The 26,447-nt window shown below is 43.4% G+C and overlaps 1 long non-coding RNA gene across 4 annotated transcripts in view; it reads right to left on the bottom strand.

Moving 5' to 3' along the window:
* Positions 1–2,670: 2,670 nt before the first annotated feature.
* The window catches only part of LOC120405744, a 120,903-nt gene continuing 97,126 nt past the window's right edge, over positions 2,671–26,447 (bottom strand). For 2 of the 4 annotated variants that reach the window (XR_005598821.1, XR_005598822.1), the window contains 4 exons: positions 16,133–16,218; positions 15,767–15,910; positions 13,105–13,243; positions 2,671–2,802 (listed from right to left, as the gene is read on the bottom strand). This is a non-coding gene — a long non-coding RNA (uncharacterized LOC120405744). The remainder of the gene's footprint in view (positions 2,803–13,104; positions 13,244–15,766; positions 15,911–16,132; positions 16,219–26,447) is intronic. The other 2 variants (XR_005598823.1, XR_005598824.1) reach the window with 1 other exon arrangement.

The following is a 26,447-nucleotide window of genomic DNA, read 5'->3' as shown; positions in this document are numbered from 1 at the left end:
ATGCAGACTTCCTCTGTAACTTTTAGCCCAGTGCTTAGGATACTTTTAGCCCAGTGGTTAGGATAATCGTCTCCCCCTGCACACACCCAAGAGAGAGAAGGGACTTGAACAGGGGTCTCCTATCTCTCAGGAGCAAGCCCTAAGCATTGGTTTATGGGATATTCAGATGTGGGGGGGGCTCCCTCAGTCTCTCGCAGTGTGAGGGGCTCCCTCCTGTTGAAGCTGTTGCAGAGTGGCTCAGTAATGAAAGAATCATTGGGGTAGCAGGGAAGAGCGTGAGCACAAGCATGATAATGTCTTTGTAGCCCGGTGGCTAGATCCCTTATGAGAGAGGTAGAGGACCCAGCATCCAGTCCCTCTACTCCCTTGACTGTGTTTGTTTCTTTTTATACACAATGGAATAGCTTCAGCAGAAGAGACTGAGGAAAACACATGTCAGAATATCCCATATCTCAGTGGTTAGGGCACTCACCTGAGAAATGGCAGATCACAAGTCAGATATTTTCCCTTGACTACATTTTTTTTAAAAAAATTGATCCTCTCTCCTATCGTAGCTGAGTACCCAAACCACTGGGCTAAAATTTATGAGGAAGGTTCTCCTTCTCCAGTCCACTTCTTGCTAAAATAGCAAAGGCACCTAACTCCAAGGGAGAGTTTGCAGCTGAATCCCAAACAGAGGGAGGTCCTTCCCTGCAATCTGGACTTAGGTGCCTATCTCTGGGCTTCTTCATGTACAGCACTCTGGCTGTGCATTTGCACAACTGTAGCATTTTGTGAAGATGCTCCTACGCCAACGGGAGAGGTTCTCCTATTAGCTTTGTTAATCCACCTCCCTGAGAGGTGGCAGCTACATTGGAGGGAGAAGTTCTCACTTTGACATAGTGCTGTCTACACAGAGGGTTAGGTCAGTGTAACTAAATCACTCGGGGATTTTCCATAAATACAAAGATCCAAAATGGAAATTGAAAAATACCTATTGACTTCACTGTACTTTGGATAAGACTGTGAATGCTGCTCCTTAGGCACAAATGAAGAGGGGAAAGACTACAATTAAAGAGACTATAATAGCACTTACTTCTGTGTTACCTTGTTTCTAACTGGATAGGAAACCTATTGCCTAATTAAAACTTCTTAAAATATATACTGAACCGCAAATATTTTTCAGATAAAAACGTTTTAAAATTTTTAAATAATGTATCTGATTCTGGACATGCCAAAGTAGGATGTAAGACAATTTGAGGAAATTCCAGCTAGTGTTTCAAAAATGAATAGATATTTAGGGTGATTTAATTTTGGGGTGAACCAACTTTCACAGAACCAGTTTTCATAAAGTGTTGAGCACCAAGTCTCTGAAAAATTAGGTCCCTCTAAAGTGTTTCAAGTTAAGCACCATATATCACTAGTCATGCTTGAAAGTCTAGGTCTTCATTCATATAGTGTTATTTTTTGCATAGTATCCCATGTCCAAAATGAACTGTCATGCTGCAAGTTCTATTATTCTGCTGTCATTTGTTTTTACTGGTGAAAAAAAAAACCTTTTGACAAATATATCTCCCAGGCACAGAGGAGATGCAGTATTCAAGATAAGCTTCCTTCCTTAAGTAGGTTCTACATAAGATAGATTTAATCAACACATTTTTGCATTCCCAGATTTGTAGCATATTTGCTACTATGCGGAATGTTCTGAAGTGATAAAAGTAAGAAAAAAATAGAAACAAAAACCCTTTGGAGGTGTCAGTCTTGAAATTCTCTGTAATACTTAAAAAAAATCTAAAGTACACAGTTGCTTTCTTTTGGTAATATCCTGAGCACGTGAAGGAATTTAACAATCTTCAGTGTCTGAATGGTAGTGTTTGCTATTGAAAGTAGTTCTATTTACTTCTATAGGTCTACTTGTGGGATTAGTATTATATCCAATTATAAATATTAGGTTGTAATAATTATCAGTATGGCTGCCTTGGGTCAGAAAGTCAATTGCAGACCAAGAAACACAGATAGTGCCTTGGTTACGCTTCGGCTCCAGTAGCAGATTATTTCCTCTTCTATTCCTGTTCAGCCTTGTTGGATGGGACATGGAGCCAAGGCTCTGCCCATTTCTTGCTCCTCCCACCTTGGTCCATCTCCATGAAAAGGAGAGTGGCAGTCCCCTGGAGATTAGACAGATTGTTTTTGAAAATATTAGCCTTGGGCTGTATTAAATTTCTACATGAAACCTTTATGCATAGAGAACTACCCATTGACAGAGACCACTGTCACAGGGTGAGAGGAAAGAAACAGGTTGCCTCCCTAACCTTATCTTTCAGAAAGCCCTTTGCCTCTGACAGAACCCCAAATTCTGAACAGACTACAGAGAATCTAAAATAAAGAGGTCTAAACCTCTGTTCTACCATGGAGCTCAGATTGGAGGTGGTAGGGGGAAGCACAGAGGAAGAGGTTGCAAAACTGCTGCCCTCACCCTCAATGGAGAAATCTGGAGGAGCCACAAAGCTACCCAATGCTCTTCCACTGGGAGTGGAATCCTACTACAATCCTATCCTATTTCAATTTGCAAAGAGCTATGGATATTTTGGATGATAAGCACTAAATTTACAATTAATAAGCTACATCACTATCACTTCACTATTCACCTATGCAAGGCATTATATTTAATCAAACACAATCACAGTGAATCATGCTATCAGTTTATTTTATTTATTGAATTAACTGGATAGATTTCTAGACATTATTGCAGGAAGTCTCATGAAAAGAAATAGGTCTTGCATGCCTCTCTGAATCAGGTAAGAGCTGGGGTAGTCCTGAAATCTGCAGAAAAAGGGAGTTTTAATAATCACTAGCTACTAGAGTAAGACCATCATGTTCCCCCTACTACTCATATCCAACAATAAGCAGAGTTTAAAAGCCAAGGCCTGATTTTCTGGGTCTGTTAAGCTTCAATAGCCACCTGAAGATTCCCTCCTTGTGATTGTTTCCTTGTGGGACAGCAATAGCTATGCCAGCTTTAGGAAACACACCCCCCCTCTGGCCAGGAGACTTGGATGGGGAAAAAGCAGCTGTGGTAAGTGTTCTGCTGTACTCCAGTTATCCCCAGATAATGGAACTGCCTTTTGGAGCTGTTGACATCCAGGAACAAATTAGAGTAACCCGAGTGTTTCCTAAGTTGTGCTGGGGCATAAACTGCCTCTTACCAGCTCAGAATTGAGTTTGGGGGCAAAAAGCCACTTTCACACCTTTGAGTGCAGCTCAGCCAGAGCAAAGAATTAATGTTTTTAATCCACTGAACTATTAAATACTTCAATGTTTCAAACTTCTATAGAACCTCATTCAACAGATTTTTCCAGGGGGAGGAAGGGGGTTCTGGTTTTCTAGTTCCTTTGAACATTGTGGCATAGTTGCAACAATAAATTTGACAGTGATGCATTTCTTCCTTGAATCTCCATGTCTTTGGAAAATTCAGTTGAGCTTTTCCTCTTTTATTGCCATTTCACACAGAAAAGCCTACTGACCCCATCTATGGTTCTCTGGAGCTTTGCCCAGTAAGCTACAGGCAATTCATTTTACTTTGCAATTTCAGCCATGTCTCCCCCTGAGTAAAAGAAAAGGTTCCATGCTACTTATGATCAAGGTAAAAGACAATACCTTTCATGCATATGAAGCATTCCCAGGCACCACAACATGGTTTAACATTTTAATGGACAATGAGTGATGGCTACACAATACATGTTCTACCTTTTATTCTTTGTATCGTGCAGGTTGTGACTATTAACTACCATTTATCAAAAAACAGAAGATTTATAAATGAACTATCAGGTTTTTTTAAAAGTTATGAAGTTTACTCCTCTGTACCCAGTGAAAGTTCTAGCCAGGTCATCTCTGGAAATTACAACACTGACCCATAGGCGGTGAGTTCTATGGGCCCGTGGGGCCCAGGCTCCACCAATAATCCTGAAGCTGGGCCCAGCTCCAGCAATGTTTGGGCCCCAGGCCCTGTGCTTTGGGGGTCCCCGCGTCGCAATGCCGGGCGCTCTCACCGCAGCGGCAGCTCCTGGGAGAGGCCCCAGCAGCGACTGGGCTCACAGCCCATTGGCTGGGAACCCCAGCCAATGGGAGCTGCCGGGGGCGGTGCTGGAGCTGCCTGGCCGCGCCTCCTCAGCAGAGAGGGGGAGTGAGCCACAGGCAGCGGCTGAGCCCTGGGCAGAGCAGCAGCAGGGTCTGTGCCTGTCAGACAGACTCAGCCGGTGAGCTGTGGGGGCAGCCAGACAGACACAGCCGGGGTTTGTGGGACAGACAGACACAAGGACACAGCCGGGGGTGGTGGGGACAGACAGACACACGGACACAGCCGGGGGGGTTGTGGGACAGACAGACACAGCCGGGGCTGGTGGGGACAGACAGACACAAGGACACAGCTGGGGGGAGGTTGGTGGGGACAAACAGACACAGCTGGGGGGTTCTGGGACAGACAGACACAGCCGGGGGTGGTGGGGGCAGACAGACAGACACAGCCGGGGGTGGTGGGACAGACACACCAGGACACAGCTGGGGGGTTGTGGGGACAGACAGATGGAACCGTGGGTGGGGGAAAGGAGCAGCAATGGGCACCCCGGGGCTGGTATAAAATACACAGGATGGGGGGGGGCTTCCTGAGGGGACTATAGCAACACCCCCCGCAGAGCAGACCCAGGTTGCAGCTGGCTCCGCCCATCACAGCCCCCTGCCCCACAGATACCCACACAACCCTCTGCCCCCTCAAGAGACTCCCAATGACCCCTGTGCCCCTGTCACTCCTCTCCAAAGAGCCCTCCCCTTTGTGCCAGCCCACTCCCCTCCCCCACTGCCTCCCCTCCTCCAAAGCTCCCTACAATCTCCCCCTTTGCCTTCCGCCCCCCAGCCCAGCCCATTCCATTGGCCGGGAGGCTCCCAGTCTAGTAGCTAGCAGGGCCCATGGGAGCTGCACCTGAGGCAGGGTGCCTGCCTGCAGATGCAGACCTGCCTGGCTGTGCCTCCACAGCACAGGGAGGGGGAGCCACAGGTGAGCAAGCCCTGGTCATCATCATCACAGGCCCAGTAATTCTCTGGATATTTAATTTCACTGAGGCAAAATGTGTGCAATTTTATGGGTTGAATGATTGAATGATATAATACCCACCTGCCCGCATTGTCCATCACTAAGTCCAGTAATTTTGTCAAGTGTTTGTTGCACAACATGGTGGTGCCTACCCCTACCTTGTGCTTCAGGGGGTGATGGGGTCCAGGGCAGCCTGTTATAGAACTACCTGATTAGTAATTGGATATGTTGGATGGCATCTTTTTTTACGTGTTCGCTCCCCCTGATGTTAGAACCTGGCTACACCACTGGGGAGGGGAGCTTCCTAGGCCTGTGCAGCTGGGGCTTGGGTGAATTTTGTGATACTCTGCCCCTCCCCAGCTACCACCCTGCAGTCCCCACTCCTGCACCATGCTGGGCAAGGGGCAGCCCCATCCCCAGTGAGGCTATGGTGAGGGGTGGCAGCAGGGGAGGCCACACGTGATGGCAACCTCCCCCCTCGGTACCCACCATAGGGAAGGCGAGTGGGCTTTCTGGACCTGAGAGGGACCCTAGGAGCATGTGCAGTGAACTGCGGGGGAGAGGAGGGGTCCCTCCCCTGGAGTTTGCTGCTGCCAGGGAGGGTGGAGGGGAGTCCTCTTTAGCCCTAGCCCTGGGGCAGCCTGTCTGCACCCCAAGTTCCTTATCCCCGGCCCTGCCCCAGAGTCCTCACCTGACAGGAAAAACACACAACTTAAATTTGGTGGTCAGTTTAGAGTATTATAGAATATCAGGGTTGGAAGGGGCCTCAGGAGGTCATCTAGTCCAACCTCATGCTCAAAGCAGGACCAATTCCCAACTAAATCTTCCCAGCCAGGGCTTTGTCAAGCCGGGCCTTAAAAACCTCTAAGGAAGGAGATTCCACCACCTCCTTAGGTAACCCATTCCAGTGTTTCACCACCCTCCTAGTGAAAAAGTTTTTCTTAATATCCAACCTAAACCTCCCCCACTGCAACTTGAGACCATTACTCCTTGTTCTGTCCTCTGCTACCACTGAGAACAGTCTAGATCCATCCTCTTTGTAACCCCGTATCAGGTAGTTGAAAGCAGCTATCAAATCCTCCCTCATTCTTCTCTTCTGCAGACTAAACCATCCCAGTTCCCTCAGCCTCTCCTCAAAAGTCATGTGCTCCAGCCCCCTAATCATTTTTGTTGCCCTCCACTGGATTTTCCAATTTTTCCACATCCTTCTTGCAATGTGGGGCCCAAAACTGCATGTAGTACTCTAGATGAGACCTCACCAATGTTGAATAGAGGAGAATGATCATGTCCCTCGATCTGCTGGCAATGCCCCTACTTATACAGCCCAAAATGCTGTTAGCCTTCTTGACAAAGGCCAGAGGAGGGAGTGTTAGTGCCTGTGCGGACTTCTGGGAAGTGCATGGGGTGGAAGGGGATGCTGGGATGCTCTGGAACCACTCCTTCAAAGCCAGTCAGGACTCTGGGGGAGCCTCCTCTCTGAGCAGACTGTCTCCAGGGCAAGAAGCTCACACCTTCCTGGGTCTGACCTCAGAGCATTCAGCATGCCCTTCCACAGGGGCGGCTCTACAAATCACGCTTTCCCAAGCAGCGCGGAGCGCTGCGCCGCCCTTCCCCGGTCCCGCGGCGGGTCCCCTCTTCCCGCGGCTCCGGTTGAGCTCCCGCAGGCATGCCTGCGGCAGGTCCACCGTATCCCGGGACCAGCGGACCTGCCGCAGTCATGCCTGCGGGAGCTCAACCGGAGCCGCGGGAAGACGGGACCCGCCGCAGTCATGCCTGCGGCAGGTCCGCTCGTTCCGGGCTCCGGTGGACCTGCCGCAGGCATGACGGCGGGAGCTCAACTGGAGCCAAATGCCGCCCCCCCGGGAAACGGCCACCCCAAGCGCCTGCTTGGTGCGCTGGGGTCTAGAGCCGCCCCTGCCCTTCCACACCATGCACTTTCCGCAGCGAGTCTGCCCAGGGAGGTCCTGGGGCAGCCAGAGGTCCCTGCACCCCAACTCCGCAGTCAGATGTGACTCTCAGCCAGACTGTAAAAGAGAAGGTTTATTAGATGACGGGAACACAGTTTAAACAGAGCTTGTTGGTACAGAAAACAGAACCCCTCTGTCAGGTCCATCTTGCGGGGTGGGAGCCCAGAACCAAGTTCTGGGTCTCTCCCCATTTCCCCAGCCAGCTCCAAACTGACACTCCCTCCTCTGGCCTCTGTGTCTCTTCCGGACAAGGAGGCCACCTGATCTCTTTGTCCCCAACACCTTCAGGTAGCATCTTGCAGGGGAAACTGAGGCACCCACACAGTATTCAGAGAAAATATTAAGAACATTCCCACTTCATCACAACAGGTATATAATATAATACCGTATATTGAAGTAAGCAAATGCTGCTTCTGACTTTCCACTTTTAATTGACCCTTGTAATCTTGTGGCGCTGACGCGTTGTAGCTTCATTTTATATCAGCTTACAGGGCGGGAGCGAGCGGGGGGGGGGGGGACACCACCATTTTGGGCCCAACCAAAAATTATACAAACCTGCCGCCTATGCACTGACCCTTCTATTAATAATGTAAAACAATAGGTAGGAGAAAATGGTACATTTTCCTTAGTCAGATCAATCCTATAATACTTCATAAAGCCAAGAAATCCCCTGCAGTAACACACGGTAAAATCTGGTTTGTCTGCAATGAGATTACTTAGTATGCTGTAATTTATTTCACAGAAATCATGTGACTAAGTGCAAATAAGTTACTTCCTTGCTCTTCCCATTTCATCACAACTGTTGCATTTAAAGCTCTGTCTGACCATATTCAGTGAAAGAACTGTGGGAAAGGGATATGGCTGTTTGGAGATCTGTGTTTCCCACGAAGCCAAGAAGTTTCCTTTCATATCTGAACAGCAATGATTGTATAATTCATCAATTAGGATTTACATATCCCCAATACACAGACTCATCTGTGGGTTAGTCTCAGAAGGGAACATACAGTGCCCAGTGAGTTACAGTTGCATCACTTGGCAATAGATTTTTGGACAATAAAGCATAATGGATTATTTTAGCATTTATGAGGGAGAAGTGCTTTCAAGAGCAAACAGCATTTTTACATGACCAAACAACTTTGCAGCTGTGAATAATGGTTTGGCTTAGTCCTCCATCTCAAGTTGTTAGAGCAAAGTGGAGAGCTTTGCTTTATCATGAGGGGGGAAAAACAACAGTGTTTATTCAAATGAAATTGCTGTCAGGTGTTCACTTTTTAAGAAAACATTTTTTCCTGCATTACATCCCAAAGCAAAGATATACTAATGAAAATACTTTACACTTCTCTATCTTTCATTCAAAGAGAGCAAAATACTTTAAATACTAAAACACTGCACTTCTCAACACTGCTGAAAAGTTGGTAAGTAAACTATAGCCATTACTACAGGTGTTTCACAGCTGGGTAAACTGATTCAGAGGTCAAGGGGCCAAAGGCCATATAATAATTCAGTGGCAGAACTGGGGGGGAAGGCAATGGTTCTTATTCTGCTGCTCTAATGACTAATTACAGCTCCTGTTAAAGGCAACACATGCATTTTCATGTAAAGCAAGAACTGTCTTTTACTTTGTACTTCTTTGTTCTTATTTTTTTCATTTGCAAATATTGAGAGTTGAACTGTTGAGAGAAAAAAAAATTACCGATGTTTCTCAAAATCATTGGTATCAACAGCAAATTACTAGCAGAGTCATTGCCAGCAAAAGAAAGTAAAATGAATGCATTAGTCTTGTGTCATTAGAGTGCTATTTGAAGTATAGTGTAAGTGCCATCTGTGCTTGGAAAAGGACCAGGAAAAAGTATGAGTGGCAAATTTGAAGATGGCAAAAAGTGAAGAAAAGGTGTTGTTGTAACAGTAGCCCTTTAGGTAATCTCAGACTTAAAGGCAGTAGAATAAAGAACAAGAATGCAATGAGTGGAAGATGTTTTGTTTTTCAGTCTTCTCCCACAGTCTTGCCTTGAGTACAGAATGAGTTACATTTGTAGTGAGAATAGAGGGGGAAAGGGAGGTCATCTATAGCAGGGAGTTCACTATGACTCCATAATGGTATTGTAGGAAGTCACTACCACTACTAGATCTTACCTTTCCTAGTAAGAAAAATAAATATTTAAAGAATTAGCCTCAGAAATCCCCATAAACCAATAAGTAAATCTGACAATTCTGAAGAGAAATCCTTCAAAGCTGAGGCCAAATTCTCAGCTAGTTTAATTTGGTCTAAGTTCATTATGGATATGGCCCTTTAATTACAGATGGAGTAAACCCTATGTCACAAATCTCAGGCTCCCCAGACTACATGTGAGTGGATCCAGACACTGACCCTCCCCCCCATATATTTTAACTTTCCCTGGTGTAATGTTATGCTTCACCACTCCTCTCAAAAATCAGCCAGAGACCTCTTCTGTGCAAACACCAGTGCCCTTTTATTTGCAGTGTTTGTTCCCACCACTATCTATGTATAGTTCAGTCAATACAGCCAGCTCCCTGGGGAACTGCTAGTCTCTTCAGCTAGCAGGGAATGCCCGCCACAGACTCTTCCCTTTCTAGTCCCCATCCCTCCCCCCACATGCTTCCTTCCTGCCAGCTCTATAGTCTCTTGGCTGATTAGGCCATCAGGTGTTTCTCCTTAACCCCTTAGGCCAGCCACACGCAGCCAGCTCCAATTAATACTCCTTACTTGGAGCTGGGTTAACAGGCTCCTAGCACAGGTCTCCTGGCCAGCCTGTTACACCTGGGTATCAGTAGACTGAAGCATTGTTTCCTCCCTTGGCCGCTCTGACACTATGTCAGACTCCAGGGCTGCCCAGAGGATTCCGGGGGCCCGGGGTCTTCGGCGGCGGGGGGCCCTTCCGTTCCAGGACCCGCCGTCGAAGTGCCCCGAAGACCCGCGGCAGGGCCCCCCCCCCGCCGCCGAATTACCGCTGAAGCCGGACCCGCTGCCGAAGTGCAGCCCGGTCTTCGGCAGTAATTCGTCGGGGACCGCCGCGGGTCTTCGGGGCACTTCGGCGGCGGGTCACGGAACGGAAGGGCCCCCCGCCACCGAATTACCGCCGAAGACCGAGCTGCACTTCTGCGGCGGGTCCCGCTCCGTCTTCAGCGGTAATTCGCCAGCGGGGGGTCCTTCCGCCCCGGAGCAGAAGGACCCCCCGCCGGCGAAGACCAGGAGCAGAAGAAGCTCCTGCGCCCGCCCTGCAAGAGTTTTCCGGCCCCCCCCCTGGAGCGAGTGAGGGACCCCGCTCCAGGGGCCCTGAAAAACTCTGGTGGGGGCCCCTGTGGGGCTCGGGACCTGGGGCAAATTGCCCCTCTTGCCCCCCCCTCTGGGCGGCCCTGTCAGACTCTGACATTTCTTGGACACTGACTCAGTCTGTTACCCCTTCAGAGAAATAGGGCTCCACAGCAACCTTTCTGAGGCTCCCAGGAACAGTGCTGACCCCTAAAATGTCCCAACAGCTTAAACCCACCATGTCTCAAAATGCTACTCAAAAGGTGTAAACCTTCTGGTTTATCACATGGACTCTTGAAGAGGTAAGTGTAGCATATAACACTTTTCACATAATTCTAACACAGTGTTGCTCTTTACTTATTTACACAAGAAATATGCAGATCTATATATACATAAAAATCTCAACATGCTTCCCTGCTTCAGTTTCCTAACCCTTTCAGAGCATTCTGTGGTTTGGGGTACTCTGAGGGTTCAAGGATCCTTCCCCTGCAGACATATTGTTTCTCTTCTAAAACATGTAGCTTCTCTCCTTCTGACCTTGTCTAGTCTGTCTCCTTCCCCTCTCCTGCCCAAACTTCTTGAGTCTTGGGACTTCCCTCATGATCCCTTTGATAACTCTGTCCTTTGGTCACCTGTCTCTTTGTCCTGCTTTGGTAATTTTCCACTTCTCTCTTCTTCTCCCAGAGAGATGGACACAGTATTGTCTCAGCTGGAGCAAACCCCTTGTTCTAATGTACTTATCCCTGAATAGACAGTTGTTGAGTTCTAATGAGCCACCATGGTCATGAGATTGGTGTATACTTGTCCTCAATGGTAGATCCCACATTTACAAAGTGCATTCAGTGCTACAGCAATTTTCATTCCAACAACTTCATAATACTAACCAGAAATCAAATTATACAGACAGATCCCCCAAATCACCACACCATGTAGTCAAACTTTTCAATCATTACAACCTCCTCTAGTAAACCTCACTGTAATGTTTTGTTTTTTGAAGTTCCTAGGGTTATTTTATTGTATCTAACCTTGCTACAGGGATGCTGATCTCTTTGAACAGGCTGTTGGCCGGTTGACTTCCTATGGTTAGACATCTGGACTCTGTTACAATTAGTTTGCTTTTTGGAAATAAATCATTTTTCCTTGTCTTTCCCCTCCCCCCAAACTTTTATTCCTTTCTCTTCCTTCTGCTCCATGGAGATTTTATATACAATTATAAAAACAATTTTAAAAGTCCATTTCTCTTAAACTAGGTCTCCCACAGCATGTCAGCAAGCAGCGACTTTCTTGCTTACAAATTACATGGTTTTACTATTTTTGTTTTTAAAACAAAATGTGTTAAGATTCATCTGCAGCTCAAATACAGATGAAAAAAATACTTTAGAACTTCCTTTTTAAACAATTTACAGATGCATTTTTTTCCTCTCACAAACATCCTTTCACTCCTGCTTCTTCTGCTGTATCCTGTCTTTCTAATTAACTCTTAGCTTGGGGAGAGGCATCACTAGAAACTGCTTGGTGGCAGTGTCATAATCTATACAAAGTACATTAAAAAGGCTGTTACTCCCTCTCAGTTTAGAATCTGACAGAAACAGGTTTTTGATTTCTGGTGACCCAGTAGTGTATATGCCCAGGGGCAGAAATTTTTGCACAGAGAACTTTTACAGCAAAATGTAGGCACAAAATGTGTTTAGGCACCAGCTGAATGGGGTACTGTGAATTGCAGTAGCACCTAAATCTGGTACTTAGATGTTTAAGTCCCTTTGTGGATCAGGGCTGCAAGTCCAGAGAGAAATGGAGATCTAACAGCCAATATTTTATTCTCCACCATTATATCAAGTCAAGCTCCCTGTGACAGGCAAAGGCTTCATTCACAGTTGAAGTACCCAATTCAGCAAAGTTCCTAAGCACGTTAAAGCTTACTTCTGTCAGGCAATCTTTTTGTGCCTCTGTAATAGATGGTGTCCATACAGCCAGGTGCAGAGTGACCAGAGACCCCGGGGTATTGAGTCCTGCATGTATTCATTCTTAAGGTATCAGGTTAAAAAAAAAAGTCAGTATACCAGAAGTCTGGCTCAAGGGAGTTTGTCCTTCAGGAGGCTTGAAGGACAAATTTGAGATGCTTTATTTTTTGTTCAATGGTATGACTCGTGATTAAAGTTAAGCTTATGAATATATATCTTTGCAGGCTGCAGCTTTATACCTAAAATAGCCTGTTAAATGATCTGCTCTCATTTTGGCATTTTACCTTTCAATTAAGAGGTCTAATATAAATGAACTGTTGAATTAACTCATGGTCCAAGGGTTTATTACAAATGCAAATATAGCCTCTGTGATCTGTAACTAAATTAGGTAGGTTAAAATGAATAAAAAGAAACTTGTGATATTGATTTTGTTTTTATATAAAGAACTGCATTAATATTAAAATGAAAGTATTATCCCCAGGATGGGATTTAATGTATTCAGTACATTTTGCCTAGATGAATTTAGTTTCAATTTTCTGGTGCAAACACTTGAGGTTTTGAAATCAAAATTTGCATTCTGAGAATATTGTGGAATATTCTCTTAAAAATTGCTATTTTGATGACAAAACTTGCCATTTTTTTTTTCCAGAATAGTAGTGCAAAGAAAAACAAAAAGGGACACAATGGAGTCAAAGCAAATTTGTTTAAAAATAAAGTATTTGTGGAAATTGTTTTCAGTATTTGCCTAACTTTATATGGATTTGAGCAGAGCAGTTGAAACATGCAACATCTGGTGTGGGGGGGCATTCACATTTTATTGTCTTTTACTAGTCCTCTTACCTCATGCTAAAGTGAAGTACGTATGGCATCTGTAGCATAAAACATTAAATGCTAGATACTAATCTCAGTCTGCGTCTGGATGCCCAGGTCCTTGACATGCAGTGTCTTCTCTCCAGCTGCCGTGTTTCCTGAGTGCTTACTAAACATTAGAACCAAGCATTTTAATACAAACACTGATGCAATTGTGCAAGTTACTAGACACTTATGAATTCTTATCATACACAAAGATACAGTACTAGCCTATCTGAGCTGTCAAAGATGAACAGAATGCAAAAAAAAAAAATCACTTTCTATCATCTAAGGTGTGTCGGTGTGTGTGTGAGAGACTCACCTAAGTTGAAGATGTCCATTCACAGTACCATAACAAAGCTTGTGGAGGAAAATTCTTTCCTACTGTAATAATGAGATACTGAAGTGATAAAAATAACATGTTTTCTTGCCTTGGTGTTATTCCTGTGAGGTTTATGTGACATCGCTGCATATAATTTTAACTCTGAGCAGTCAATCACTTTCTGATTTTTCCATCTGTTTCTCTGCAGTTGCAATGAAACTAATGTCGCTATGTACATAAAGGTGAAATAAAATGTTTTAAATCCCTCTGCTTAGAGTATGTTCATTTGCATATATATTTGTGTTTGTAGCTTTAAGTATTTATTAATTTCTAGTTTGTTTAATTAAAAATCAAATTTCACCTCATGTGATCATAAGTACAAAAAACTGAAGTGTGCCTCTACCAAAATATGCTTTCTTTAAACAATGAGAGCTTGTTCACAGCCAGTGCAATCTGGCAGCCAATGGTCTCTGCAAGTTGCACATTTAATTAGAGTGAGAAACTCATTAAGGTATCTGGGAATATTAAGATGGTAGTATTATTCTAAATAACTGTGTACACAATCTAGTGCAGCAGATGGCTGAGATAGCTGACACCTGTCCTGGTTATGCTGTCTTGCTGACTGATACTATTATAGTGCTGACTGTTTGTAAGATACATAATCATAAAAGAGGATACTGTAATAAAATACCCAGGAACAAGAGTGAGGATTTGATGGGTATCCATTTATAAAGTTGCATATTTTTGTGTCGAATACTGCATTTGAAATGTAACAAATAATGCAGTTTTGTTTAAGTGATGAATTTTTATGTATGATCCCATCTGAGAGTAAAAAAACCACAATGGCTTGTAGGATTTAGTTTTTTTTTGGCAGGAAGGGCAAAGAGGAGGGATTTATAATCATTTACCCATGTCTCAGAGGATAGTCCGCATGCACAGAGAGGGCAAGGGATATTAGCTGCTTCTGCATCCTCAGCCCCACCCTAATTAAGACTTCACAGAATACCCTCTGCTGATTTGGCGATCTGCAGCTACAAGACCAGGTGGAGACTCACTGGTAAAAGTGTGCAAAAGTTAAGGTTAGTTTGAAAGAGCCTCTCCCTCATTGCGTAACCATATTATGCATGTAAGCTCACTGTACTGCAGTCCAGCAAATGAAGTGTCCCAACCTGAAAACAAATGAACCAGCCAACATCCTATACTGAAGCATTTATCAACAGATACATTTTTCATATAAACCGGGGTAAATATACAGAACATAATTTCAATGATCTTATCAGTCACTGAGAAATAGATCTGTTTGCACACCAGTCTTAGTTATTGGAATGTTTTTGCACCACTGTAATATTTTCTTTGCATGTGTAGGTATAACCTGTAGGCAGCAGTTCTACATCTAAGAAATAATTCAGTTAGAGAAGAGAGAGAGGAAGAAAAGATTTGACTGGTATTATGCTCAGCTGCTAAGAAAAACTGCATCACACAGCTCCAAGACCTAACTACTTATTCAGATAAACAGAATTTATAACATTCTCTACAGTAGTCTCATCTGATTACTTCCAAAAATATTACAGTTCCTTTTTTTAATTCCATGTAGTAGAGAAATCATGATTTGTAATTTGTTTGATAAGAAAGAATGTATTGAGAATCTGCACTGTCCCATGCCCTTACCTAGTCTCACATAGTATATGTTGTTTATTGAACATCCTGAAGTTTTGCCTTTCAAAAGACTAAGGCAAAGCTAATCTGATTTCAGAAGTATATTTTTATTATCAATTTGCTCATTAGAGAGAAGGATTAGAGAACAAGAATGTTATTGTCATGGAGAAGTTGGTTTATTAACAGCCTAGCCTCCATCCTGAGATAGCTGTCTTTGTCTAATTAAAGTATTATGTACATGCTAGCTTTCAAATATGGATTAAAGTAATTTTACCATAGTTTGTTCAATCATCGCAGTAAGGATGGTGCAGACAGCTTGGTTGGAAAGTTCACTGCACATTTTAATATGGCAATGCTTTCTTTTCCTTTTTGAAACAAGCTTGGGTGCATTCCAGTGATCAATGAAGAAAATTAATTTCTTAGTTCTTGGCATAAATGTGCCTTATCAGCACTGAGTTTTTGTGCCATAACCTCAAAAGAGCAGAATATGTGAACCAACTCAGGCTGACAGATTTACAGTTAGTGGCAGCCACTGAAATATCAGTATGCCTTGTGAATGTCCACACTTTCTAAATGATGTTATGCAGTTCCAGAATAGTCTTAATCCTGGTTTCTCAAACAGGGGTCACCGCTTGTGTAGGGAAAGCCCCTGGTGGGCCAGGCCGGTTTGTTTACCTTCCAGGTCCACAGATCCGGATGATCACAGATCTGGCTGTGGATCACTGCTCTGGGCCAATGGGAGCTGCTGGAAATGGCAGCCAGTAAGTTCCTTAGTCCCATCTACTGTTTGCAGTGTTGTTGTAGCCTTGTCAGTCCTTCCTATGACAAAGGGGTGTTAATGAGCCACTTCACCTTGAATGGTCCCTTGAAATGTGTTAACTTCTTATAGAAAACAGTCTGTGCCACCTTAAGTTTAGCTGTGACACTCTGAGGCCTGGTCTACACTTTGAGGAGGGAGGGAGGAAAAAAAATCAATCTAAGTTACACAACTTCAGCTATGTGAATAACGTAGCTGAAGTCAACATACTTAGATCTACTTACCATGGTGTCTTCACTGCGGTAAGTCAATGGCTGACACACTCCCACCAAATCCGCCTGCACTTCTCACCCTGGTGGAGTACTGGAGTCTACAGGAGAGCGCTCGGTCAATTTATCGTGTCTAGACTAGACATGATAAATCGACCCTCCCCCCTGCTGGATTGATCGCTGCCCGTTGATCCAGTGGGTAATGTAGACAAGTGTCCCAGACCTGAAGAAGAGCTCTGTTGAAGCTCAAAAGCTTGTCTCTCTCACCGATAGAAGCTGGTCTAATGAAAGTATTACCTCACCCACTGGTCCATAGGTCAGTGGTTAGACATACCAGATAATAATTGATAATGGTAAGGTTATTCATTATTCCTTTCCAACCAGAAAGACATGTTCACTGTCCTATTAATCAGTGAAACTGCCTTTTGCTGGAGAATAGTTACAAAGGACATGCTCTCATCCATAGAACTAAATATTTTTATCCATGAGAACAGATGTGATATAGTGTACAGAGTAAAAGAGCTGAAAATGCTCACAGATTTCTTCTTATATTTTTAAAGTTAAAAAAGCAAATAGAAATGCCTATTTCAAGTGGCTTAGAAATGAGATTTGAATTGCTCTTGCTATATTAGTGCAGTAATGAAGAATTAAAGCTATCAATTTATTATAAGCCAATATTGATTATCCACTTAATTAGTTTGGTGAAGTAAATGCAATGCTAATCTTGCAACTCAGTTTATATGGTATTCTGGTACTCAAACATATTCTTTATCCATTTCTATTTTTAAGACAGGATAGCCTGTTTTTTATATATTTATATCTATTGATATATAGATAGATAAAGCCCTAGAAAGAAAATTAGTTTACAAAATGAAATACAAATTTATCAGTCACCCATAGATATCCTTTGAAATAGAATGAGAGAATTACTCTAGTTTGAGGTCCTGTGTTCAGTACCAGTCTTATTTTCAAAATAGTTGTGCTCCTTTCTATATATATATATATATATATATATATATATATATATATATATATATATATATAAACCTTGAGCTTGAAATACCCCCAAATGACTCATTGAATACATTATGCAACAAAAAGGAAAAGTTTGCCAAATAAGGAATGTGAACATGATCATACTTTCTTGCAAATTGATTCAAAGTCCATTTTTTCTTCTGTTACATATCTGTCCTTGTCTTTCTCCTCCAACTCTATCTTCACTCTTTGTTCCACATTCTTTTTTCTGTTTCTTTGGTTCAAATCTCACTGCCCTTCTGCCCAGTAACGTTTCCCATGGATTTCACCCCAAATGAGACATTTCTTGTTTTGATGAGCTGTACAGTAAAAATTTTAGTTGCACAGAAACTTTACCATGATCATTTTTCAGTGCTAAAGATCTGAAAACAAACAGGAGTCATCCTCCCTAGAAAGCCTCTGAAAATAATTTATTTCAATGAATGAATTTTGAATCCATGTATTCCAGTTGGATTAGACTTTTACTAGCATGTGTATTTCCTCCTTTATTTGATGCAACATGACCAGAAGAGTTTAAATTAATGAACAGCAGACAAAAGTCTGAGGACACAAATGAATATCTGATTTTTCTTGTAGTACCTTGATGTACTTCTAGCATTACTTCATGCACTTGTAATACTAAAATAACAGAAATACAGAGCAGATAAGGAAGAACAGAACAGAAAAAGATACTTGCATAAATATTTACAGCTTGGTTATAAGTGGTCCACAGTCTGACAGCTGAAATGTGTTACACTGGTGGATTTCTTCCATTTCGTTAACAATTTGATTAAAAAACATGTTTTGTTTTTTTTCAGGGTTTGAGTCTAGTGACACTAACCAATTTCATTCCAAAGTAAAGAATGGCAGATGAATGAATTACCTCCTTTGGTGTAGAATGTTCTCTTACTTCATTTCTTAGTGGAAGATTATTGCTATACACCTAGTTGCATGCTGTTGCCTTTATTATTACGGAAAGCATTTTCTAGCTGGCCACTCTTAAAAAGTAGAATGAATCATCTCAGCATTTATTTTATTTTATTTTGCTGGCAGTTCCATCAAACTCTTCTAATACAAATTTAGACAGAGAGAGTTGCCTGAGATCAATGTTTTTGAGCTATAGAGCACTATATGGGAGAGAAATTACTAGTGAACAAAAAAGAGTTTGATGATAAAGGGGGGAAATGTAGTACAAATGAATGGAAGAATGAGACTTTTGATGACCAACAATTGAAAAAACAAACTTCAAAAACAAAAATCACCAAAAGCCAATCCCTTTTGTCCTTCTTTTAACTTCACACTGTTAGGGCTAAGGTATGTAATTATTTTCCTCTTCAAACAGTTTATCAGAGGTTCTAGAACTGGGGGTTGGGACCCCTGAGGGGGACACAAGGTTATTACATGGGGAGTCACAAGCTGTCAACCTCCACCCCAAACCCTGCTTGCCTCCAGCATTTATAATGGTGTTAAATATATTAAAAAGTGTGTTTAATTTATTATGGGGGTCATACTCAGAGGCTTGCTGTGTGAAAGGGGTCACCAGTAAAAAAGTTTGAAACCCACTGGTTTACATACTAAATTATGGCATCTTTGTAAAGAGGTTATCATGTACCTTATTTAAAAATACTATGACAAAACATTTTTTCAATAAGCAAGTCAAATTTAAGAGACTATTTGGAGGTGATTTTGTATGTATATTTTTACCTAAGTAAATGTTAAACATTTAGATTCATAGACTTTAAGGCCAGAAGGGATCATCATGATCATCCAGTCTGACCTCCTGTGCATCACAAGCCACAAACTCACTAATGGGGTCAGCATCCACCTCTCACAAGTACCCTCCTGTCAAGTGCATGTGCCTGCAGTTTCTCAAAACATGGTGGCACCCACCTCTCACAAGCACCCTTTCACCCCCACCCCACCATGTTCCATGGTTTCTTTGGCAGAGCTTTCGTGACAGCTCTCCAGCCATGTCACACACACTGTCTGTAAGTGGAATAGAACAAACCTCCTCCAGAGTATATAGTCTTTACCTTCTCCTCCTTGGAGGCATTGTCTTCCTGCAGCCCTCCCTGGACTCAGTCCTACCTGCCAGCCAGAAGTTCCTTCTTTGCTCCCCGGTCCCTGCCCACACTGAGCTGTGCATGGTCCTGCTACTCTTTCAGACAACCAGGAACAAAGTCCAATCTCTTCCAACTCCAGACAGCAAGTGACTAACTTTGTTGCTACTGCTCCTTTTTATATGGCCCTCCTGGTCCCTGATAGGCCATTCCTGCAGCCCATCTGATTGGCTGATTCCTCTGCAGCCACTCTAGGCTGCTTGGAGGGCTTCTCTTCTGCTTCTCTGTGACACAGGGTGTGGCAGGACCCTGAGGTTTCTGCAGTTGGTCAAAAACCTCTGGCTGAGATACTGAAGTCCTCAAATCACAATTTAAAGATTTCAAGTTAGAGAATCCACCATTTACTCTAGGTCAAACCCCATGCTTCAGAGGAAGGCAAACCTCCCTCCTCCCCCTACTAAGTCTCTGCCAATCTGAATTGGGGGGAAATTGTGGTGATGATTTGGTTCCTGAGCATGTCAGCAAGACCTACCAGCAAGACACTTGGGAAAGAATTTTTTGTAGTAACTCAGAGCCCTCCCAAATCTAGTGTCCCATCTCCAGCTATTGGGGTTATTTGCAACTAGAAGTCACAGATGGATTACATACAATTGTAGGCAATCTTATCATATCTTCCCATCCATAAACTTATCTGACTCAGTCTTGAAACCTCTTCTCCCCTTGGAACTTCACTCCTCTGATGGTCAAAAACCTTCATCTAATTTCAAGCCTGAACTTGTTGATGGCAAGATTATATCTATTTTTTTTCTCCTCTCCCTGGTATTTATCCCTCTGATGTATTTATACACAGCAATCATATATAACCTCAGTTATTCCTCTGATCATCTTTCTCTGCACCTGTTCCAGTTTGAATTAATCTCTTAAATATTGGACGCCAGATTGCACATAGTATTCCAGATGAGGTCTAACCAGTGCCTTGTATAATGGTACTAATACTTCCCTATGTCTAGTGGAAATACCTTGCCAGATGCATCCTAGGATTATGTTAGCCTTTTTCATGGCCATATAACATTGGTGGCTTATAGTCATCCTGTCATCCCACACACCAGGTCTTTCTTCTCCTCTGTCATTTCCAACTGATATGTCCCCATTTTATAGTATCCATTCTTATTGTTAGTCCCTAAGTGCATGACCTTACACTTTGCACTATTAAATTTCATTTCAATTATTCCAGTTTTCAAGGTCATCCAGATCATCTTGTATGATATTCTGGTCTACGTCCGTATTGGAAATACTTCCCAACTTTGTTATACACAACTTTTACTAGCACACTCCCATTTCTGTGTCAAGGTCATTAATGAAAATGTTAAATAAGATTGGTCCCAAGACCAATCCCTGAGGAACTCCACTGGTAACCTCCCTCCAGCCTGACAGTTCACCTTTCAGTATGATCGTTGTAGTCTCCCCTTTAGCCAGTTTCTTATCCACCTTTCAATTCTCATATTAATTCCCATTTCCTACATTTTAATTAATAATTTCCAATGTGGAAATGTATCAAATGCCTTACTGAAATCCAGGTAGATCAGATCTACTGTATTTCCTTTGTCTAAACAAATCAGTTATCTTCTTTAAGGTTGGTCTGGCATGTTCTACCTTTTGTAAAACTATATTGCATTTTATCCCAATTACTGTTTATTTCTGTGTCCTTAACTACTTTCTCTTTCAAAATTTATTCCAAGACCTAGCATACAATTGAAGTCAAACTAACAGGCCTGTACTTTCCTGGATCACTTTTTTCCCTTTCTTAAAAATAGGTACTATATTAGCATTTCTCTAGTCATAGTGTATAACCCCCAACTTTATGGGTTCATAAAAAAAAAGTCCTTGTTATCGGGCTTGCAAATTCATGTGCCAGTTCCTTTAATATTCTGAGATGGAGATTATCTAGGCCCCCTGATTTAGTCGCATTAAAATGTTAGAGTTTGACTTTCACCTCAGATTGGTAAATTCTTCTTCCATCGCCTCATTTCCATTAGCCACCAGCCACTACCCCTAAGCTTGTCACTACCTTTATTAAAATCTAAGCCAAAATATTTGTTTAGGTGTTGTGTTGGGCCATGCCTAGACTATTTTAATCTGCACCCCATGCTCAGTGTTTAGTGGTCCAACTTCTTTCCTTGTTTTCTTTTTATTTATATGGCTATAGAACTTTTTACTAATTGGTTTTAATTTCCTTTGCAAGTCCAACTCTGCTTGGCTTTTGGCAGTTCTTACTTTTTCCCTACACTTTCTGACCTCCAAGAGGTAGCTTTTTGCTGATCCAGCCCATCTTCCATTCATAGGTTTTCTGCTTTCTCTTAATAACCTGTTTCAGATGCTTGCACATCCAGTTTGGTTTGCAATGTTTCCCTATGATTTTTTTCCCTTGCTTGGGATGCAGGTTTCAGATTGTTTCTTCAACTTTAACAAAGTAATTCCAAGCCTCCTCCACATTCAGATCCTTGAGTTCTTAAGTCTAGTCCACCTCCCAAACTAATGTCCCTATTTTTTTAAAAAGTTTGTTGTTTTGAAATCAAGGACCTATTGCAGACCTTTTTTTTTGTTTAGTCTCCCATTTAGATAAACTGAATTAGCTCATGATCACTCAAATCAAGGTTGTCCTCTACAACCAGTTCTTCTGTGAGGTTCTCACTACTCAATACTAAATGGAAAATGGCATCATCTCTTGTTGGTTCAGCCACTATTTGGTGAAGAAATCTGTCAGTTATCACTTCCAGGAATATCTAATCTTAGTAGCTAATATCTTAGTAGCACTTGTCCTCCAATCTATATCTGGGAAATTAAAGTCTCCCATAATCCCACAATTTCCACTAGTATTTATTTCATTACAAATATTAAACAGGTCTCTAACCATGTCCCAATCCAATGCTGGGGGTCTGTAGCATACCCTAAGCACTATCCCAGAGGAGCTTCTGTAAGCTTTGTTCTCAAAAGTTATTTGAAACCAAGCAGATTCCATTTGGTCCATTCCATCACTTCTAATTTCTTTAGTCTACTTCATCATTAATAAACAATGGTACTCCACCACCGTTATCTTTATTTCTGTCTTTCCTAAACAGCACATACCCTTCAATACCTGTACTCCAGTCATGACTACTATTCCACTGGTTTCACTTCCTGCACCAGAAGTTCTAGGTCCTCCATTGTGTTACCCAGGCTCCTTGCATTGGTGCGTAGACATCTTAGTTGTTTCTGCTTGGCTTCGCACAGATTTCTTGCCTGATTAACTGCAGTCATTCTACTGCCAGTATTGCCTACATGACTGTTAGTGTCATTAGTATTGGACACTATATTTTCTCTTGATGTCCATTCTTCTGTCCTATTGTTCCTTTCTCCATTGCTGTATCTCTCTTACTTATCCTCCCATTCAGTATTAGAATTACACATGGAGATTACATGAGCATCTCCCAACTGTCTCTCCCTAATTCCTAGTTTAAAGTTCTTTTAATCAGTTGAGCCAGCCTCCATCCCAGAAGTTTATTTTCCTCCCTGATGAGATGGAGTTCATCCCATGAGAACAACCCAGTGTCCATGAATGCCTCCCAGTGGTTGAACATCTCAAAGCCTTCCTTATAGCACCACTGCCTGAGCCATCTGATGATTATCTTAATCTTGTTTTGCCTTCACTCTCCTCCTTTGGGAAAAGATAAAATCCTACTGAGGATCACCTGTGCTTACATTTCTTTGAGTTTCTTCCCCAGCCTGGTGTAGTCTCCCTTGATGCATTCCAGAGAGAATCCAGCAGTATCATATGTTCCCACATGAAGGACAATCAGTGGATTCTTTCCTGATCCCATTAGGATCCTCTTCAGTCTCAGTTCTACATCCTGTATCTTAGTTCCCAGGAGCTAGCACACCCTTCTGTTTTTCAGATCAGCTATGGTGACAAGCATGTGTGTTTTTCTTAGCAGGGAGTCACGTAGACCTGCCTCTTCCTGGTGTTGATGTGATTCTCCAGCCTTCCTCTTTCTGTTCTTTTTTGCCATAAGCTGTTTTGTTTGTGTAGTAGCCAAGTGGAAAGGATATTATTAATTATGGACCACATTTTCTGGTCCACAATGGCCATGTTAAGCCATTCATGCAATACAAAATTGTAATAAACGACCAGCAGAGAAATGTCCTCTGGCCGCAGGAGGAATATGGGAGTATGCTAGGGGTGTTCCAGAGCTGAGAGCAAGGAGAGGTGGGGAGGGGGCATTGCAGAGCCCACTCCTATATATAAAATGTGACATTTATAATGTTGGCATATAGATGGCATACGTTTTTGTTCTAAATTGCTAGACTGAAGAACTAATGGTGGATCTTTTAAAAGGTTGTCACATTGACAACAGATTCAGTTTAGGGTAACTTGTGTTAGTTTTTGGAAGGTTTTTGGGTTGAAACTGCCAGCTTGCAACAATCTGGAATAAGATTCAGCAAAAGGAGATTGTGTTTGAGCTCAGCATGAATCGAGGTGGCTAGGATTGGGTTTGGGCCCTTTCTTTGGATTTTTGGTCTCTTTACCCATTAACTTGTTCAGATGAACACAGGTGCCAGATTTCTAAAAATTTTGGTGAGACCAAGGAGTGAGGGGGCAAAGCCCTCAGCGGGAGTGTAAAGAAGAAAAACAGGGCAGTGGACATCAAGAGCTGGGATTCATTGAATGCCAACATCTGTAGGTTCATCACTGTGCTGACCAGCACCACTGGGTAAACAGGGAAAGGGAAGATTGCAGTAGCAGAGGGAAGGGGTAATCTGACCACTGGATATACAGAGAGGTGAATCAATCTAGGAGCTTCTACCCCTCTGCTGAGTGAGAAGCTCTGCCCTCTCTCCAAAGCTGTGGTGGGAGGATGGATGGGGATCCCTGCCACCAGTGCCTTTCCCCTCCCTCACAGGTGTACAAGTACCACTGGAGATGTGCTGAGAGAGCAGAAGCAACTTTCCCAAGGCCACATACCAAGTCAGTGGCAGAGAGGAAAATAGAACTCAGGAGCTCATCTATCTCCATCAAATATATGCAAAGCTCCCATTGAAATGCTTGCAATAGAGTAACCTGTCTCTAGGAGGCCAGATCCCCAGTCCTGCACCTAGTATATTGGACCATATTGCCCCCCTAAACCTGATAGTTGGGAAAGGGTCAGTGTTTCCATGCTGCTTCACCCCCTAGTTTGAGAGATGTATGTAACTGAGCATCCATAGGATGACACAGACAGAGGAGTAGTGTGCCCATTGTGGAATGGAGGGCACAAGGAAGGTACAAGTTAGATTGAACAAGGTCAATAATACAGCCCCCTTGGGCAGTAAAATATTGCTCTGGAGAAAGAGGACAGACACACACAGCATGATTCAGCATACATGGAACTTCCCAATAGTTACTGCAGCCTTGTAGCAACACAAGATACCAGGAGTTCAGCTTCAGCCTGGGGAAGAGGAAACAGAAGCCAGGAAATTGTTTGGACAGAGCCCCTTTAGCCATCTGCAGCTTTTCCATTCACCCTGAAGCCATCCTCTCCTGCCCTCAACACCCTTGAAGGGAGAGTCTCATAAGTTCAGCTGTGTGTTGCTTTCCTTTTGCTATATTTAATATCAGCATGCCAGCTATGAGAGCCCGGCCAAAGTATCTAACTGCCCTTGGCAGGTTCACCTGGGCTACTCTTGGATTGACCCACCTATCCAAACCCACTCACTCATGGACTCTTCAGTGTAAATACACTGAATCAATATGGAGCAAGGGACAAGATGCTGCAATGGCAAATCCCAGCCTCTGGTTTTACTCAAAGGGAAAAATGAAGTGACGGTGCAGTTTTATATGTCTGGTTGTTATGTTCTCCTGTTCTTTGCCCCCAACCTACCCACACCACAGACACTCATATGAGAAATTGGATTTACCCAGTCATAGAATATCAGGGTTGGAAGGGACCTCAGGAGGTCATCTAGTCCAACCTTCTGCTCAAAGCAGGACCAAACCTGCTTTTCCATCTAGTCTGTGCCCCCAAGGCCAAGGCAGGCATCTTCCCTCAAGTTTATTTCCTGGTACTTTTCCAGTCTATGTTTCATCATCCCAAGTGACAGGACTCCCCTTTCCTTTCCTGTTTCTGGGAAGAATAGCCTCTCTCTTGTAGCCCCTTTTAAATCTATCCCTTCACCTCTTGTTCTAGCCCCTTGGATTCCTGTAAACAACTGCCTTCCTCCTTGCTATTTACATGGTTACACCCTCAAAGCCTGTGTTGCCATGGCCATCTCCTACCTGACTTAGTCACCTTTTAGAAATGCTCTTTTATTATCTTTCCCCATAGCTCTGGCCCAGCACCATGATCAGGTATGACACTCTCTTCTGAGCTCCCCCAGTGCATTAACTGAAAGGAAGTCCCCCAAGAGCCAGGACCACTGAGTAATAGAGCCTTGAAGGAGAGCAGCAGCAGGACGTTATTAATAGTGGGATGGGTTTCTGTTCTGTTCAGACTTTCCTGCCATGGGCACAGGGTCAGCATCAGCCCAACACCTGGATTGTGAAATTTAATGAGTCACTGTCCCCATATTAAACTAGAGACTAGATGATGCCCACCTTTCCTCAGGGCCAATGGGAGGTGTCACCAAGTCAGTAGAGCAAATATAGAACCTCCTGCACCCCAGAACTTGGCAGGCCAGGTGTGTACCTGGGAGCACAGGGGGGAGCACATCTGCAAGGCCACCACAAGAGTCTGTTGGGCACGCCTATGCCTCCTGTGTAGAACAGATGGGTGCTGTCAGGAGACCAAGAAAGGGGGTAAGATGGACAGCAGCACATGGTTCTTACTTTACCACTGATGCAGCTGTGCTCACAGGCATCCAAGAGGATGTTTTGGAGCCTCCATGCCCATCCCATGGCACACAGCCCAGAGAGGAACACATTAAACAGGGCAAGATTTAGGGGCATAGGACCCTAGGACCAAGAAGGCCTACCCAGCACTGTCAGTCCAGGCTCTCCTGCCAACCCTGAGAGTTCCTTCAATCCACAGTGCAACCAGTCCCAATTAATGGAGAGCACAGGAGAATACCTGGGGACACTGGAGCATGGGGATCCCTGCCAGCCCCCATGGGGGAAGAGTACTGGGGAGTCCCGGATGGTGCTGGGGTAAGGGGTTGTGCCAGCCCACATGGGAGGAGAGAGAAGAAACATTAGGTCCCAGGGAATGGCATTCCTGACAGTCCATCCAGGGGACAGGCATTGGGGT

Source organism: Mauremys reevesii, linkage group 5 (genome assembly GCF_016161935.1).
Source record: "Mauremys reevesii isolate NIE-2019 linkage group 5, ASM1616193v1, whole genome shotgun sequence".
Classification (NCBI taxonomy): domain Eukaryota; kingdom Metazoa; phylum Chordata; order Testudines; family Geoemydidae; genus Mauremys; species Mauremys reevesii.
The sequence above is the reverse complement of the archived record's forward strand: the minus strand, read 5'-3'. Positions and strand labels throughout refer to the sequence as shown.